At 35.1% G+C, this 20,004-nt stretch overlaps 1 long non-coding RNA gene across 1 annotated transcript; it reads right to left on the reverse strand.

Moving 5' to 3' along the window:
- Positions 1 to 4,867: 4,867 nt before the first annotated feature.
- On the reverse strand, positions 4,868 to 8,716 carry LOC148573135 (uncharacterized). The gene is made up of 3 exons (XR_015904926.1): positions 8,438 to 8,716; positions 7,275 to 8,222; positions 4,868 to 6,621 (listed from the first exon to the last, which is right to left on the reverse strand). It is a non-coding gene; the product is annotated as an uncharacterized LOC148573135 (long non-coding RNA).
- Between the last annotated feature and the right edge of the window lie 11,288 nt (positions 8,717 to 20,004).

A 20,004-nucleotide genomic window follows, 5' to 3' on the forward strand; every position in this document is an offset into this window, starting at 1 on the left:
CATTTGAAGAGGTTAAACCCAAACCCATTATTTTGACAGAGGATGTCTTCAATGTAGGAGTTGAGGAAATAGTCGAATTAAATGAGGATGAAAAGGAGGAGGTTGCAAGGGAAGAAGAGAAACAATTGAAGGCCAAGGAACCAAAAAGGAAGAACAATTTGGAGGAACAAATTCCTATACCTTTTCCAAAGGTGGCCAAGAAGGTCAAGAAGCATGAGGAGCTTGATCCTAACATAGTGCAAATTTTCAAGAATGTGGAGGTAACTATTCAACTCTTTGATGCCCACACATCAAGTTTCGAAGTATGCTAAATTCCTTAAGGATGTGTGCACTCACAAAGAGAAGATTGGTGGACTAGGAATGAATCTGTTAGGTAATTCTGTTTCTTCTATGATGAATGACTTTCTTGAAAAATATAGTGATTTCGGTTCTTGTTTGGCATCTTGTATGATTGGTGAGATTCAACTTAAGGATTACATGTGTGACCTAGGGTCGTGTGTGAGTATCATGCTACTCTTGATTTATAAGAAGTTGAATCTTGCACCGTTGAAGCGATCTGGGGATAGGTTTGTGTTAGCAGACAAGAATATAATTTCAGTTGTGGGGGTTGCTGAAAATGTATTGGTGAGAATTCAGGACTTAATTTTTCTGGTGGATTTCCATATTCTAGAGACACCTCCCATTGATTCGGATAGACCATCTTCTATCTTACTTGGAAGACCATTCTTGAAGACATCCCGCTTTAAGCTGGATGCTTATTCTGGTGAATATTCATTTGAAGCTAAAGAGAAGGTGGTGAAGTTCAAATCGGAGGAAACTATGAGGCAGCCCTTAGAGGTGCATTCCATTTTTTGTCGTGACATAGTTGAAGATGACGTAGTTGAAGTCCACTTCGGAAGTGATGATGAGATAAGTGTCATTAAGGTCTTGGGAATAAGAGAAATTGACAAAGAAGAGGAAAATGGTCCACAACCTCCATGCTATCAAGGAAACAAGGCACCTAATCACGATCCAATTGACAAGTGAAAACATCTCCCTTTGAAGGATGCTCTAGCCAAAGGCAACAAGGAGAGCAAGGTGGATGTCCTTGAGGATGTTCCAAAGAGATGAATCTTGAGCTCATGCCCGTCCAACTTAAGGACGTTAAAGAAAAGTGCTAGGTAGGAGACACCCTACTATGGTATAATCCTCCATCTTTCTTTGTTTTCATGTGAATACCTGCTTGGATTGGTTGATTTTTGTTAGTTTTAGGTCTTTGATTCTTTGCATTCCTTTTGTTTATGTGAATATTTGCTTTAGGAACTTTGTTTTGTTTGTTTAGAGTCTTAGAATACAGAAATTGGTAATATTATGTGTAGGGAAGCCTCTTGGGGAGAGGAACAAAATTTTTGTTCCCAGCACTGCATGCGTACGCATACACCTTGCATGCGTACGCATTGCCCCAAATTTGGCCCAAGATGTGTAAGCATTCCTTCTATGCACATACATTACTCCTGGACAGAAAGCATCATATGCGTATGGGCCTTTCGCATACGCAAATTTTTATTGACCTCCAACTTTGTATGCGTACGCAACGTTTATGCATGTGTACGCATTGCCTGAATATGGCCCAAGACACGTACACATTCATTGTATGCGTGCGCAGTGAGGCCAGGCAAAGAGCACCTCACGCGTACGTGCTGTTTGCATACGCGACCTATGCTCCCCATCCTTCATTGATGCATACGCGATTCTCTTTATGCGTACGCATAGATGAAACATAAAAAAATAATCTAATTCGAAGATAGGGGGCTCGAGCCCTAACCCCTCTCAACGTCTCTCAACCCCTCTTCTCTTCTTCTGTTTCAACTTCTCCCACCGTAATCTCAACCTTCCACCATCTTCTCCTTCCTTTCTTCTTCGACAGCCACTGCCGGCCACCACTACGTCGGCACTATCCTTGTCACTTCTATTTTTTCTCCTTCCCCTCTTCACCTTCTCTCTCTCTCTCTCTCTCTCTCTCTCTCTCTCTCTCTCCCCTTCGACGCTACTCATCCCTGCTACCTCTGCCAACCGCCGTGGCTAGCTTCTCCACCGGTAGTCTAGCGAACCACCACCTCATTTCCCTTTCTTCCTTCTCCATCTCATTCTGCCACCGTTCACAATTCACTGCCGCTGCACCACTTTTGCTTCTCCGTTTCTGCATCCCTTATACCCATGTTTCTTCCCTGTTCCTTGATGCGGCGAAAATTAGCCAATTAATAAATTATAGTAAGAATAGCGTTGTAAGTACAGTTCTTAACTGACGAAAATTCGCTTATCAATTTAGAAGGGTTGTCACAAAATTAGAATGAAAATACTGGGAGTAGAAATCCCAGGTCGTCTCCCAACGAGTTGACAAAAGGGTGCTATTTTATTAATCAGGAGTTTTCCGAGAAATTTTAAGAGTTGAATAACAGAAAATAAATAATTGTAAATTAAAGCAATGAAAATTAAAAGAGATTTATATATTCAAAATAAAAAGCCCCAACGAGTTGACAAAACGGTGCTATTTTATTAATCAGGAGTTTTTCGAGAAATTTTAAGAGTTGAATAACAGAAAATAAATAATTGTAAATTAAAGCAATGAAAACTAAAAGAGATTTATATATTCAAAATAAAAAGCCTTAACCGGGGGAAGATTAATTGAAAGTTCTATTCTTGTTGGAATTCTCTCAAGAGTAGTATCAAGAGGTTGTTGTTTTTACTTAGTTAACCCTTACTAAATAAAGGAAAGTCAAGTGATTGAGCTAACTCTTATTCACAAGTCCTAATCCTCTTTCTTGGGAAGGATTAGCGTTAGTGCCTAGAGAGTTAGCCAACAACTTCCAATGAGCATTCCAACTCAAGGGTCTCCTTTTAATCAACCCCCAAGTCAAGTTGGGAGTCTACTCCATTAACATGAATATAACGCTCACAGAAATATAAGAAGAAGGCATGATAAATTAAATAAAATAGGAATTGAAAATTAATTAAAAGTAAAAATAGTTCCTTGCATTAATAAATCCCAAAATGCAACATACTTATCTGAACAGGGTTAATAAGTAATCAAAAGAGTAAAGGAATAAGAAAGCAAACTAGAATAGTATCAACTTCAACGGAGGTAGTGACTCTTCTCAATATTCAAAGCAAAAGCATAAACTATAAAAACTATGAGTGTGTAGAAAACCTAGAAGAAGAGTGATTTTCTCTCTAAGATTCCAATCTAAAACTAAAAACTATGCGAATGAGAATGTGTGTTGAGTCTCTGCTTGTCCCCTGGCTCTAGTCTGTGTTTCTGGGCCGGAAACTGGGTCCAAACTCGGTCCAAAATTGCCCCCAACGTTTTCTGCGAATTCTGCAGGTAGCGCATGTCATGCGTACGCGTCAGTCACATGTACGTGTCGCTGATCATTTTCGCGAGTCACGCGTATGCGTCAAGCACGCGCACGCGTCACCGTGCGAACTCCAATTCACGCGCACGCGAGAGCCATGCGTGCGCGTCGCTGCTCGCTGGTTGTCTCCTCTATTTCTTGTGCTCCTTCCATTTTTGCAAGCTTCCCCTCCATCCTCTAAGTCATTCCTGTCCTAATAAGCCTGAAAACACTTAACGCACAGATCACGACATCGAATGGAAAAAAAAAGGAAAATTAAAATACACAATTTAAAGGCTTAGGAAGCAAGGTTTCAATTATGGAACAAAACTAGTGTTAGAATATAATTAGGATCAATTAGGATCAATTAGCATTATTTAGCATATCTGAATATTTATTATAGGAGATTACATCTTTATTATTACGATTCTCTTAGTACCTATAAATACCCTTTTATATTGTATTATTCCATACAACTTGACAACTTGAATACACTTAGTAATACACAAATTCTTTCTCTAGTTTAGTCTCTTGTTTCTAACAACTAGGAAGGAATTGTAAATTCATGTAATCTGTATGAATAAGTGTGTAAAGACTTGATAAACCCACTCAATTGAACACAAGATAAATCATAAAATAGTGGTTTATCATTCCTCATACAGGTTACAGCTTATTTCCCTCTTCCTTTACTTCGGTTTTCTTGGTTTTAATTAAGATCAATCTGTTAGGCTGTTGTTAGGTTGTTTTAGGTAGGGTTAAATTGGTTTACCCCTAGATCATTCAAGTGTGTATGCTTGATAGAAGTGTTTGCGGTTATTTTGAGTTGCTATTCATGATGTGAAATTGGTTAACCTTAGATTATTCAACTCTGTATGCTTGATGAATAGATTGTTGTTGGTTCACTTGGTTAATTGTTTGACTGAGCTTGTGCTGGACTTCTGAGATATTGTTGCTGGGATTCTGGAGTTTAACTTGCACTTTGATCAATTGATTTTTGTTGCTGTTTTGCTGAAAAATTCTTGTTTGGTCTGCTTGGAAAATCAGTTGATTATGTGGTTTTGGTGACATTTTGGTGCTGAATTGTTGGGTGATATTTGGCTGTGCGGATTCACTATTAAAGTTGTTTTGCATTGACCTGTTGCTGAAATTCTGCATTATGCTGTTAGTTTTGTTGTTATTGAAGCAGAGAGTATATTGATTACTGTCATCTCGTGTCGTTAGCTTTAATTAGAATTTTAATTCTTAGCCAGTGATTTGGCTTAGTTAAATTGCTTGATGCTGTTAGTTGCTTTTAGGCTAGAGTTATGATTTTTCCGATTAGAGTTAGTCTCTGTTCATGTGTAGTTCAACATGCTGTTACGCTTTTTAAGTTTGAATTTTAGTTTGTTTGAACTGGATTGACTGCATCGCTGCTGAATTATTGAAATATATTACGGCTCTCTGTCCAATTGATGCTGATTTTGTGAATGAAGATTGCATGATTACTTGGTTGATTGATTTTGTGAATGAAGATTGCATGACTACTTGGTTGATTAAGGCATTTGTCTGATAGTACAAGATTCATTAAATTGGTCCCATTTAACCCAGTTACATCGACTTTGTGTGTTTCATTGGATTTGGGTTATATTGGGAACGGAACTCAAGTTTTTGAACTGAATCCTGTGTTGTTAGTTAACTGCATCACATTGGTGTTTGAGCTTGTTCTTCTTACTTGGTTGAACTCGGTTCTTGTGTATACACTACTTGCTCATGAATGTGCTTCTATGATTACTTTGGATTTTGAATTGCATGTTGTAGCTACGGTGTGATTTAAAATGTTTAACTTTGTTTGGCACAATTCATTAAATGTATTTTATGATTTTGCACAATCCATCATATTGCCTCAATTCTTGAATTTCCTGAGTGACTGTTGAGCTTTTTGATACTTGCTTATTCAGTGGTAGCTTGCATTTGTCTTGAAATCCTTTTAGTGCACTGTTGAGCTGAAATTGCATTTTGACTGATTTGCTTTACTCATCCTGCTTGCCTCACTTGTAATTACATTTTAATATATTCTCTTTTACATTTGATTTTTCAGAATGAGGAAACCGCAAGCAAAGAAACCAGCTTCTACTTCTAAGAAAACGGCATCTACTTCTAAGAAAGCAGTTGAACAAGTCGCTTTAATCCGGGATCCTGACTTAGCAGTTCCGGCTCAAGACCCGGTTCGGTTTGCCAACAAATATTCTGCTCGTCAGTATTATTTATTCAAGGAAAAGAAGAAGCTGAATGTTGAAAGAGAATTGAAGATAGATGAACTACCCCGCGAGCTCCGAGCATTAGTGGATTCTCATATTGAGAGCCGCGGGTGGGGCTTCATGGATAGAGAGTTGACTGAAACAAACGTCCAGTGGGTGATAGAGTTTTATGCTAATTTCGATAATGTCAACCTCAAGTCCGTCCTGGTTCGAGGCAAACAGATTCCTATCACTGAAGCGGCAATTGCTGAAATTCTCCAAATCCCACCCAAACTAAAAGGGAGATGTGCTTATGCTAAGGCGCAAGTGGACCGCCAGTTGGGTGCCTTAGACTGGGATAGGGTGCTGAAAAAGATAGCCATCCCTAACTCAGAATGTGTCATGAGTGTAGGGAAGGTGCCTAAGCCAATTGGTCTTCCGGTTAAACAGCTGACTTTTGATTCTCGGATATGGCAACAACTTCTAACCAGCTTTGCCATTCCGACCACACATGAGACCACCATTACTTGGGAGATGGCCGTGCTGGTTTGGGCTGTCTTAGAGGGTGAACCGGTCAACTTACCCAAGATTATCAGGACTCCATGTGGTGAGTACCGGTATCTCTTAAGCGGAAGGCAGCCTTTCCAGTCTTGATAACTGAGATGGTCGCGAAAGCTGGACTTGAATGGGATCCGGATGACTACACACCGATCATACCCAACAAGGATTTGTTCATCCCTCGTGAAGACTGGCTGAAGGATTACCCTGGTTGGGCTGATGGGAAGAAAAAGAGGAGAAAGGTAACCGCTGGGGAATCAAGCCATACAGCAACAGCACAGCCTTCTACATCAGCAGCACCACAGCCCCCTACCTCACAACCAGCAGCATCATCATCCTGTCTTGGTTGCTCTACGACTCAACAGCTATGCCTCAAGATTTTGAAGCGGCTAGAGCGCTTGGAGCTTTTCAGCAGTAAATTGGCCTATTTTCCAATATTGCTCAATCAAACCAAGTTTCATATGAATCTACGAACACTGAACACACAAAAATCACATGTGAATTCATATGACAAATAAGCCAACATACAGCAGCAAATAGCAATGCACAATTAAGCCATAACCAATTAAGCAACAAGCAGCATGCTTTCTTTGAACAATGAACAAAAATAATGGCTTAAAACACAGCACCAAAACAGCACACTGAACAAAAGTGATGGATTCAGGCAGTATTCTATTTGTTGAATTCAACAACCAATTACAAGTAAGCAATAAGAATTCAAACAATTACACCCAACTGAATCCAACAATGAAGGTCACATTGAAACAAGAACTCAGCAGCAATAACAACTTAAATTCATACATTGAGCAAAAATCATCACTGCACAAGCAACCATTAACAATATTTAGCAGCTGGTTCACTCCAAACCGCCATGAGCAAAAGCACAGCAGCAAGAGACAGGGGTGCAGCAGAATCAGACAAGCCAATTTAGCACTGGGAAAATCAATGAAACAGCAACATTTCCAAACAGCAGCATTAAACAAAACAAACCTAAATCCACTATCCAGCTCAGATTTTCTAACCACCTAATCAACTAAGCTAAACTAATCTAACTAAACTAACTAAACAAACTGAATTAATAACCTGTAACATACTAAACAGAATAAACAGAAGAGAAAAAAATTGAGACCTGGGAAGCAGAAAATTGGAGCAGGGAAGGAGAAGGAAACGTGGTGGTGAGGAACGGGCGGAGCAACTCAGCTGGCCTGGTGGTGGCGCTGGCGACGTGGCAGCGGTCAGGACGCAGTGAAATGGAAACAGAGGTTTTGCCCTGTTCTAACCTTCGAAGACAGTGGGAGGAGCGATGGAGCAAGGGGAAGGGGAAAGGGCTTCACACGAAGGGTAGGGGCCTGGACGCCGCGGCGGCGCTGGGTTGGGTCGCCATGGCTCCTCGATGGTGGAGGCTACGGGTCGGTGGTTCGGCCATGGGGAGGTTGGTTCGCGATGGTGGTTCGACGCTGAGAGGAGACGCGAGGGGGAGAAGAGGGTAGAGGGTCGCGGGGGTGGTTGGCTGGGTTAGGGTTTGGACAGGGGGTGGTGACGGGTTGGGACGCCGGTAAGGGCGCAGTGGCGAAGGTTGGGTGGCAACGCCGTCACTGAGGGGCGCGGCAGCTGTTCGGTGGCAGAGGAGAGGAGAGTGGGGCAAGGGGACAGAGAAGAGATGAGAGAATAGGAAGAAGAAAGGGGAGAGGGGGAAAGGTGGTCGCGGTGGCTCGCTGGCGATTATGGTTGCTGGCGGCCCTGTGGTGGTGGGCTTGGTTCGGTGGTTTTGCGAGTGAGATGGAGAGAGGAGAAGAGGGTTGGTGTGGCTGAGGAGGACAGAGAGCACGCGAAGGGGAGAAGGAAGAAGAGGGTCGCGGTGGCTCGTCGACGTATGGTAGTCCATGTATTTGAATCCAAATAGAAAGCTGATTGTATAGATTCAGATTCCAATACTGAAGATTCTGTGGTCTTCTATTTTTTATGGTCCACCATATGCTGGGAGTGGATCCTCTCCAATGGAAAAAAAACTGGATGGTATGCAGTGAAAGATTTCACCCTTCATTGCATTCTCTCTCACATTTATTTCTAATCCCACCTGTAGAATTAAAGATGGGAGATTACACTTTATTCTCTCCAGTGACAAAAAAAAATGGAAAAGATCCATTTCCCCATATGCTCTACCTACTTTATCTTGACTTTTAAAATTCAAAATAAAAGATTTAGATCCAGCATTAATGATAACCACCCTTTGTAGATCACCTCATATTTAAAAAATGGTCTTTCATACTTAAGTCATGTTGAGTGATTTACCTGTAAGTACTCTGCCAACCAATTCCTGATTGGAAGCAGCTTTCTGTTGAACGGGAGCTCATCAAAATGAATCACATCCTCTCCTATGCCTTCAAAACTTGTATCTTTCTTGATGGCTGTTAGTACTCTCGTTAAAAGATGATGAACTCTGATATTTGTTGAGAATATGAGTTTAGTATACTAATGAGATCAAAGCTTCGCTTATCGTTCAAGATAAATTCCACTACTGGAGATTTGAAGCTCCACTATTGGAGAAGTCTCTCGAAGGTGTCTTTCATTGGTCATAAATAGCTATTTCTAACTTAATTTAACTTGAACCAAGTTAGCTTCAGTAGCTTCTTGTGTTGTAAGTAAGTTTTTTTTTTTTTTTTTGGACGTGGCCTTACCTTGAATTAAGTCCATTCATGAAGTTCGCCAATAATTAAAAACACATATATCTTTATTTTCTTATTCAAAATTTTAGAGGTCACTGACCCAAAAAAATTAAAAGATTTTAGAGGTCGAACAACTTTCGTACAACAGTCGATTGATGATCAATTTTTTTTTTATATTTTATCAATTTTTATATACACACATGTAATATGCATATACCTATAGAGCACGACATTTGTTGAGTTATTATTTTCATGTTTTAGAAATATTTTAGATACAATATTTATTAATATTTCTTCGATATACATGTCTTCTTTATTCAATTGTATCTGAATAAAAAATAAAATAAAAATTTTTTACGTTTAGACATATCTAAATACTATCACGTGTCAGCGTGTCTAATCTTATTCTTAATATATATTCTTCAAATGAGTTAAAAAATACTATATATTATTATTTATCAAAACAAAAATATTCTAAATATTTTATATAATTAAAAAAAAACATTAAACAATTAATTTATATTTTTATATCGATAAAAAATATTAAAATACCATTACAATTCATCTAAAAATTCATTTATATTTATATATATGTTGTGTTCTTGTATCTTATAAAAAATTAAAATTTTCGTGTTCGTTTATCCTGCGTCGTGTTCCGTATCCGTATCAGTTGTCTTACATTAAACCTCGCGAAATTAATAAATAATTAGCTAATAAATTAATTATTATTCAAAGAAATTAGAAAAGTTAAATTTTATAGTTTAGAGAAGTATAAATAACTAAAATATGAATTTTAACATTAATTTTAAAAATTTTAACCCAAAAAATAGACCAACGGACCAAATCAGTTGGACCGAATTCAAACCGGGTCCAAGACTCATATATAAAGACCAATATCCAGTCATTTAACCTCATTTTCATTTTCATGCTCCAAACGGAATGAGAGTGAGGGATGGTGAATTGGGAAGGGAAACCCAAACCCTCGTCTAACATTTCAAATTCTTGTAACTTTCAATCCGAAACTCTGATTGACGAGTCGTCAGTGACCATGTGTTCGTCTCGGAATTCTCTTCAATTCTATTCGAACAAAGCGGTAAAAAATTTTATTTTTCATCCAGTTCTTTCCCTCCTCAATTTTGTGAATCTTGGATTTTTGATATTGAGGGATTGTGTAATTTGATGGTTTATGTGAACTCTAGCAGCGAAAAATTACTGGATTTTGTCTAATTGATCCGTCGGTAAGATAAGAAATTGTTGAACCCTTGTGAATCATTGAGCTAGTGAATCCTATAATGCTTATAGTAATATTATGTGAATTAGATTGTGTTCTTGTTAATTTGGAGTTTAATTTGGCAATTTGAAACAAAATCCGAGTGATTAAGCTTGAGGAATTGGTAATTGGGGGCTTGGAGCTTGTGAAAGAGTGCATTTTTTAGGTATTCTGAATTTAGAGAGGAACCGGCCAAGGTATGGATTTGGTTTCTCGTAGTTAATATTTAATTTCACGTGAAAACTTAGGTTAGAAGACCTTAAGATAGGAATAAATTGAATGAATTATTGATGGATTACGTATATAATATATGATGTGTGCATAAAGAATGAATGAATTTGTATGTATTAGATTATGACTTTGATGAGTATAAGAAAATGATGATTGTTGATGTATCGAGGGTTAATGGTGGGTTTGTGAAATTGAATTGAATGGATTGGTTGAGAGATGTGTGGTTCGATTTTGCAAACGATTTGCTATTGGAGTTGGTTGGTTTTGGGAAAAGATTTAATATTAGAATTGGTTTTTGATTTTGAAATGATTTGATACTGGAAATGATTTGAATGATCGAGAGGTGTTTGGTTTGGTAGTTGGGACCCTTGAAGGGTGGAAAAAGTTCGAGTTTTAGAGAAGATACTGTCGAAATTTCTTTAAAAATTGGAGTTTTGATTTGAAGTGTTATTTAAAAAAACTATTATATGGCTTGTATATTTGAGACTAATTGTTGACCCTCTATCGCAAGATGTGATCGAACACTTTAACTCTCCGGATTCTCCGATGGATTTGAGCTTGGGTTGTCTCACCCATGGATAAATTGAGTTTGGAATTTTTCTATGGATGTTGTTGAGCTTGGGAATGCGCACACAGAGGGACTATCCACGGTTAGCTACAAGGACATGTCGGGTTGACTATATAACCGACAGATGATATCATCAGCCATAGGACAGGCATACATCATATGCATTCGTATGTTTTGCTTGAGTGTGCATTGTTTTGATTTGGTTAACTGCTTAACTCTACTTATCTACTACTTGTTCTACTTGCTGTAACTGTACCTCTATCTGTATTTTTTCTTGTTTGAACTGTATGTGTATGTTTCTGAGAGACCCTCTCTTGGCGGAAGAGTGAATGAGGGTTGTTCCACCGGTAATTCGGAGGGTTAGAGGAGATAGAAATTGAAATGTTAAGTTAAAGTTAAATTAGAACTAGATTGACAGAAGGTGTAGAGTTAGAATAGAGCTGGGATTCTTTAATTAGATTACCGATATTATTAGTTTAGAATAAATTTTAAGATTAATTTGGGTGTCAAAATTCTAGAAATGCCTCTGGCTTTTTCGGGACCTTTTATATTAACTATGCGGGCACCTTTACCATGCTGAGAACTCCCGGTTCTCATTTCATACATATTTCTGTTGTTTTTCAGATGCAGGTCGAGAAACACCTTATTGAGCATCTGGAGACCCTCCTTACAAGCGAAGAACTATCTTTTGCGCTATTATATTTTGTTTTAGGCTATGTATATAGAATCTCCGCATGTATAATTTATATTTCGCCCTCTTAGATGTTGCTTTTGGAAAAATAGGTATTTTATTTATGTTTTGGGATAACTTTGGATTGTGTGTGTGCGCGCGCGCGCGCGTCAGCCGGCCTTAGCTTCACAAGTCAAGTTTGGAGCTTGATATTTGTATCTTTGGAACTCCATCTGTATATCTGTGTGTGTGTGTGTGTGCGCGCGCGCGCGCGCGTGCGTGCGTACGTGCGTGCGTGTGTGCGTGTGTGCGTGTGTTATCTTCCCTTTTAATCTCGTTTATTCAGCTTACACATATTCTCCTAGATATGAATTCTTTTAACTATATTTATGTATGTATTTTACTTTTAGAGGTCGTAATACCTTGCCACCTCTGCTTTACGACTTAAGTGTAAGATTATGTGTGGTAGGGTGTTACATTATGGTATCAAAATAATTTGTTTATGTAAAACCTGAAAGACAAACTGACTATGCTTATGGGCATACTATGGGTGTGTGTATATGCTAATTAGGATATCTAATTTATTTATGTGGTATATTTGTTCATGAGCATGCATTTGAAACTTTGAAGCATTAGACTTGAGATATTGGGACTAATCATCTTGATATCACTTGTTTGGTGTGAACAGGAATCAAATGATGACTCGTGGACATGGACACGATTGAAGCAGAGATCGGAATAAACTAAAATTTTTAAGGTGAGCAAAACTAAAATTTATACACAATTTATAAAGAAAATTTGAAGTTTGGAAGGGGCATTGCGCCACTTTTGCTACATGAGGCTCCGTCCCTTGATAGAATTGATTAAAATGAATTAAGAATACTCAATTTATAGATGCATTTTTTTGATATAAACCATCCATCAATTAGAGGTAAATAATTCTTCTCTCTTTATATCATCAAAATTCTATAGTTATAAATTAGAAGTGTTTATATCCTTTCATTTTATTTAGTTTTTTTTATCAAAATAACTTTATTAATTTTACAATCTCTCACTTAAAGTTAATTTTACTATTAAAAGTCTCACGATTTCATGTTACTCATGTCTCAATAGAACATAGGAGGATCTTCACTATTCAAACTTATTAGTGTTGATTGGATTTGTCATGACATCTGCTAGTTTATCTTTAGTATGAATCTTTTGCATATCCACAATCTCTTCTACTACTTTCCAAAAAAAAGTGATATTATACTCTAATGTGTTTTGTCGTTGAATGATAGGCAAGATTTCTTGCAATGTGGAATGCACTCTGACTATCACAATAAACAGGAATCTTCTGTTGTTTGTGCCCAAGTTTCTCTATTAATCTTTGAATCCAAATAGCTTCCTTGCATGTTTGTGTAGCTGCCATATGTTCAACTTCTATAGTAGATAGAGTTACAACAATTTGTAACTTAGATAGCCAATTCACGGCTCCTCCTGCAAGTATGAACACATAGCTTGTAATAGATTTTTGCTTGTCAAGATCATCTGCAAAATCTGAATCAACATATCAATTGAAATGAGCTCTAATCCTCTAAAACATAATGCAACATTTGAAATCTCTTTGATGTATCTTAGGATTCTCTTAACTGCATTCCAATGCTCTTTACCCGGATCTACTATAAATCAACTTACCACTACAACTGCTTGATTAATGTCTGGTGTTGTACAGTTCACGACATACATAAGGCTTTCCACTACTGATACATATAGTATTCGAGACATTTTCATCCTCTCTGCTTTTCTACTAGGGCACATACTTCAGGATAATTTAAAATTTATAGGAAGTGGGGTTGAAATTGACTTATATTCTTGCATGTTGATGCTTTGCAAGATCTTTCTCAAATAATTCTTTGTGATAGCCAAATATTTCTATCACTTTCGTCTCAGTGGATTCGCATGCATAAAATCTTGTTTGCTGGTCCTAAGTCCTTCATATCAAACTCCCTAGTCAATTGTGCTTGTAATTCTTGTATTTGATCTTTGTTGGGGCCTACCCTAGCATGTCATCCACATATAACAACAAAATAATGAAATCATTATCACTAGATCTCTTGTAATAGATGCAATGACCTGAACTAAGTCTGTTATATCCAAGGCTAATAATGCAAGAATCAAATCTCTTGTATCAACATCTTGACCCTACTTTAGACTATATAGAGATTTAGTTAACCTATAAACCAAAGCCTTCTGGTTGGACTATATATATCTCTTCTTCAAGTTATCCATGAAGAAAAGCAGTATTTACATCTAGTTGCTCTAGATGTAAATCAAATATAGCACACATAGCCAAAACTACTATGATAATAGTTAGTCTCACCGCTGAAGAAAATATTTCATTGAAGGCAACACCTTCTATTTTAGCATATCCTTCGACAACCAATCTTGCATTTTATTGTTCCACCTGAGCGTTATTATCTCGCTTGATCTTGTAAACCCATTTGTTATCAATGGTTTTTCGACCTGCTAAAAGTGCAATAAGTTTTCAAGTATGTTTTCTATGTAATGCCTTGATTTCATCTTGTATTATTTTCATCCAAATAGAAGCATATGGATTGCGCATAGCCTCCATAATAGTTATTAGCTCTCCATCTTCTCTTAGAAGACAATACGCACCATGGCGTGCCAAAATATAATTTGAGTGCTATGGTTTCTGTTCTTCGTGCTATGGTTATGTTTCAGGAAAATCACCTTCTTTGCAGTTTTCATTTATTTGAACAGTGTTTATCTCATTGATAGTGTTGTTATTTCTTGTTCTCTTTAGAATTCATCTTCTGCAAATATCACATCTCTACTGATAACTACCATGTGAGTAGTGAGATTCCACAGGTGATACCCTTTAACTCCGTCAGCATAACCAAGAATATAAGTTTCTTAGATTTTAGGTCCAGCTTTGTTCTTTCCTGAAAACTGTACATCACGTACACATAACAACTAAATATATGTAAAGAAGAATAATTAGGTGGCTTACCTTGCTACATCTTTATTGGTATCTTCAACCCAATTACAGTTGATGGTGGCCGATTTATCATATAATAGGCTGTTTTAATAGCTTCTGTTCAAAAAGACCTACAGTTTGCAACATAGCTCGTGCTCTTTTTAGGAGAGTCATATTCATTTGCTCTGCTATACTATTTTGCTGAGGCGTATATGCAATTGTGAATTGCCATTGAATACCTCTTACAAAATGTTAGAGAATCACCATCGACTTATTCTCCTCCATTATTTATTCTTAAACACTTGATATTCTTTCCAGATTCAAGTTCCAGTTTTGTTTTGAACTCCTTAAACATCGCAAATACATCTGACTTCTTCTTGATCGGGTAACCTATAGCCTCTTAGAGTAATCATCAATAAATGATACAATATATTTTGCTCATCTTAGGGACATCTTTATTTGGCGACTCTCATACATCAAAATGAATAAAGTCCAATAAGTGCTTACTCCGAGTAATTGATCTACCAAACATCAATTTATGTTACTTGTTTGTAACACAGTACTTACAAAACAGTAAGTTTATCGATTTGAGTTTGAGAAGGAGATTACATTTCACAAGAATCTTCAAGTCTCGTTCTGACATGTGGCCTAATTTGCAATGCCATGTCATCATCAAGTTTTCTTGGCTTGCTGAAGCAACTGATGCCTCTACCTCTTGTAAAGTATCTCCCATAAATATGTATAAATTCACAGTACTTTGAACTTTTTAATCTATCTTCTTTATTCTTGTGCCTAGATTCTTCTTCAAGGATCGTAGAAGCTATATCATCAAAGAAAAGACAATCTGTCAAAATATTATTAGTTAAGTTAAGAATGTGTTGATCATATGAATTTAGTAGACTTTGAAGTAAAAGCTCTACATGTTCGTTTTCTACTATGTTGTAATCCAATGATGAGAGTGAGAAAAATAGTATATTCAGATTGTTGATGTGATCTGTTGTTAATGTAGATTCATTCATTCAAAGAGTATAAAGTTTTCTTTTTAAGAATATCTTACTGTGAAGTGACTTGACTTCATATAATTTGGTGAGAGCACCCCAAATTTTCTTCGCTATCTTTTTTTGCTACACTTGACAAGATTGAATCACCTAGTGACAAGTGTAAGTTTGCAACTGCATTATCATCCATATCCTTTCATTTTTCATCTGTAATTCTAGTGGGTCAATCTTCAATTGTTGATACGCAATTGTCTTTTCTCATAATTACTTTTATTTTCAATTTGCATATAAAAAAATTACTCCCACTGAACTTCTAAATCTCATATTTTGATGACATTTTTCTTTTAATATGTGGTAACTCGCAGCAAAAAAAAAATAAAATTATTAATCAACAATCTTTGGCTCTGATACCACTGTGAGGTATCAGAGACGCAACTAAAGTATATAGATGAAAAAATAGAAATCTGTATAAAATATGGAAAGAATTAAATAGCTATCTTTGAAAATTACAACTTCTCTCTATCATAAGGAGATTACAATAATACTCTCTCTTAAGAAAAAGAAAATACACTTCTCTCTAAATATATAGGATAATACCTCTCAAAAAAAAGAAAAAAAGTTCAAAGAACCTAAAATATTTCTACAGCTTTTGTTGAATTGAATTTATTAAAATGAATTAAGAATGCTCAATTAGATGCACTTCTTTGACATAAACCATCCATCAATTAGAAGTAAATAATTCTTCTCTCTTTTTACTAAAAAAATTCTATGGTTATAAGTTAGGAGTGTTCATATCCTTTCATTTTACTTAGTTTTTTTTTTACCAAAATAACTTTACTAATTTTACATTATTTTTATTACTCTCCTTTTACTACTACTTTTCTTCTCTTTCACTCTTCTTTTTCTTTGTCTCTCTTTTTTAACTCTTATATTTGAAAATAAATTAAAATAGAGGTGATGAGATTAAAAAGACATAGTTAAAGAGTAATAGCAAGTTTGGAAGTGATAGAAAAAGAATAGATCGATATTTTAAGTTCGAAAATAAGAGGATGAAAGTAAAATTAGAAAAGATTGGTAGAGTGCATATGGTAGCAATAAGAGGAAGTTGGGATCTAATAGTATGTGAGTATTATTGCTACTAGGATAGAAAAAGCATTATAGGTTGAAAATTTTTTTAATTCTTTTAATTAGAAATAATAGATTTGGTATTTTTTTATATATCTTTGTGTCTTGTCCATTCTAATCAAATATGAGATAAAAAGAGTTTTTGAATTCTATTTACTATGACTCAACATAATACAAAGAAATTAAACAAAGTATAAATAAAATTGCAGAAACTTAGAGTAACAAAAGGTGTATTGTTGGAATTGAAAACTTCGAAAGAAAAGTAAAACTACTTTCATAAAAGAGTTTGGAATAACAGAAAAGTGCAGAGAGTTCAAAGAAGATACAATGACTTTAATACCATTTTAGAATTTAGGGTATGGACGAAATTTTGGAGAGTAGGTAGAACTGCTGGAATTTGGGATGCAGACAAAACTACGTAAATTTGGTGTTATTGGTTACAAAATAAGTGTTGAAAAGGTGATAGACTTGAGTTTAAAAAAAATAAGAGGAAATAAAATAAATGTAAAAAAAAAAAGGCCATAAGACGGATGAAGATAAATATTAGAGCGTAATCAAATAGGAGCGATAGAAACATGAATGGAACTTGTTTTTTTAGATAATTTGGGAAAATAATCTTAAAATGCTCAAAAATAATACCAAAACTCTATACCATGTTAGAATTCATGATAATAACTCAAGAATAGATATCAAATATTGTTGTTGGTTACAAAATTAGTGTTAGAAAAGTGATAGACTTGAACTTAAAACAAATAAGAGGACATAAAATAAATATAAAAAAAAGAGGATCACCAAGACGGATGAAGATCAAGGCATTAGAGCTTAATCAAACAGGAGCGACAGAAACACAAATGAAACTTTTTTTTTAAGATAATTTGAAAAAATAATCTCAAAATGCTCAAAAATAATACTGAAACTCTGATACCATATTAAAATTCATGATAACAACTCAAGAATAAATAACAAATATTGTTATTATTATGTTGTGGATACAATAAGGAATGTTTATTTAAAGTTGAGGATACAATCTAATCATAATGATAAAATCAACCTACTATCAAGTTAAGTAAATATAAAATCAATTTAAGATATACCTAGATACTATACTAATATATAATATCTTAAATATATTCTAAAAAGAACAATGGATATAACTATGCATAATTGCATACACACACGGGAGAAATTAACTATAGAGAATTGATGTAAGAATCTGAGATTGCCTCTTTTATTACTACTAGAATTTTTGGGATTATCGATAAAAATATCATAATAAATTCTTTACTGAAATTCTATTTATGGATTACATTTTTCAAGAAATTGAATGGGAAATTTGGACATCACACATGATAAGTGCACATAAAATCAAAATATAAGATTTGAAAATCAGTATCACTCGATAATTTTTTTAGATAAAAAAAATAATCAAAACAAAAAGAAAATAAAAAATAAAAAAAAATTGAGTATATTTGATACATATCTCTAAACATAGAAATATATATTGAAACTAAGTTTCACTACAAGAAAAGAGAACTATTTTAACACGATTTTTTTTAACAGCCATAGTTAATTGTAAAAATTAATATATATTTTTAACAAATATCACAAATGTAAAATTCTCTATGTTTTTTTTGATGAATAATTTTATTGTAGAAAATTACTCCTCAATTTTAACACTCATTTATTTTCAACTTATTCCATTATTCCTTTTCTTCGTTGGGCTCCATCAATTTTGGCATCACACTGCTCTCAGTTTGGGATCATACTACTCATTCTTCATCTTCAAAATCTCAGTTTATTCTTCAGTTTCAAGATCTCATCTCATTCTTTGTTAAAAATTTTTGTTGAGAATTTTTTATGGTCAATAAGTGTCAAAATAAATAGTATTTTTGACGGTTAATAAGTATCACAAAAAATATATTCTCAAACTTTTTTAACAAATTATTTTTTACAGCCAATATTTATCAAAATAAGATTTAAACTTTTTTTACAATTACTTATATGTTAAAAATACTATTTTTGACAAAAACTGTTATTAACATATTTTCATAATTAAAATAGTGTCAAAAATTATTTTTTTGACAAATTTTAATTTTTTGACACATAATAATCCTAAAAAATAGTCTATATTGTTGTAGTATTTTTGACAGTTTTACTTGCACTCTATTCTGGTAGTTTCATCGGTATCCCAAGTTATGAGGGCGATTCTCTTATCGTAATTCTACCTACATTTCATGTTCTCTCAACGATTTTGCTCTTAAAAATTTTATTTACATATTACTTTTAGTTTTCTTATTACAATGCTTTTTAATAAATTATTATAAAATCAAATTGTCTTTTGAGTTTAAGGATGACTATTAAATTATACTTAGGATATTATATATTAATATAATATTTAAATATATTTTAAAATGATTTTATGTTTATTGTTGAAACTCGACATTTGAACTAGAGAACTAAATGAGTGTGTGTGAAGGAAGAAAGAAAATGGCAAAATAGAAGAAAGGAGGAGAGCGGCGAATTTGAAAAATAAAATTGATTTTTGTTAGTTTGGTAAATCATACCTAACACTATACAAAGAATTTGCTTATATACTATAGTGAAAGGAACTATCTATGGTAAATAAATTATCTAACTATACATTTTAATATTTTTACCACCTAGGCTAACAGAATTGTTATGATGAGTAACCAAATTAACCATTAATGAACTCAAACATTATATTATTTAGTTCGACATTAAATTGATTTTATCACTATAATATTATAAATAGGCACTTTTTTTATTATATATTCTCATATTGTTGTCAAACTCACGAGTTAACTCGTACAAGTTGACGAGTTTAGGTGGTGGAATTAAGTTAATTTGGACACAAACTCGGTTCTGAGTAAACTTGGCAAGACTCGGCTGGACTTGAACAAACTCTATCAAACTAATGAGTCCAAGAATGAATTTGTGAATTTATGTTTTGTCCCCTTAATGTCCCAAAATAGTGTCTCCCCCCCCCCCCTCCCCAACAACAAAAAAAAAAAGGAAAAATCCATAGACTTTTACATGAAGATGCACTCCTCAGTCATGGCCTCTCTCATTCTCAGCGACGTTGTTTCTCACTCTCTCCAGTTCCAACTATCATTGGCACTATTTATCATTGCCAACCACGCTATTGCCATCGTTTGCTGCTGTTATCAGCGCTGCCGCTAGATTCTCCTACTTCTACTCTGCTTCGCACCTACATCTACTCTACTCGTCTCTTGGTATAATTCTCTTGCTTACTACTCTTTTTTGCTTTGCTCTTCTACTGTCCACCTAGCTACCACTGTTCGCCATTGTCCACCTACTTCTCCTTTCTAC

Source organism: Arachis ipaensis, chromosome B2 (genome assembly GCF_059453495.1).
Source record: "Arachis ipaensis isolate K30076 ecotype BB chromosome B2, ASM5945349v1, whole genome shotgun sequence".
Taxonomy (NCBI): domain Eukaryota; kingdom Viridiplantae; phylum Streptophyta; class Magnoliopsida; order Fabales; family Fabaceae; genus Arachis; species Arachis ipaensis.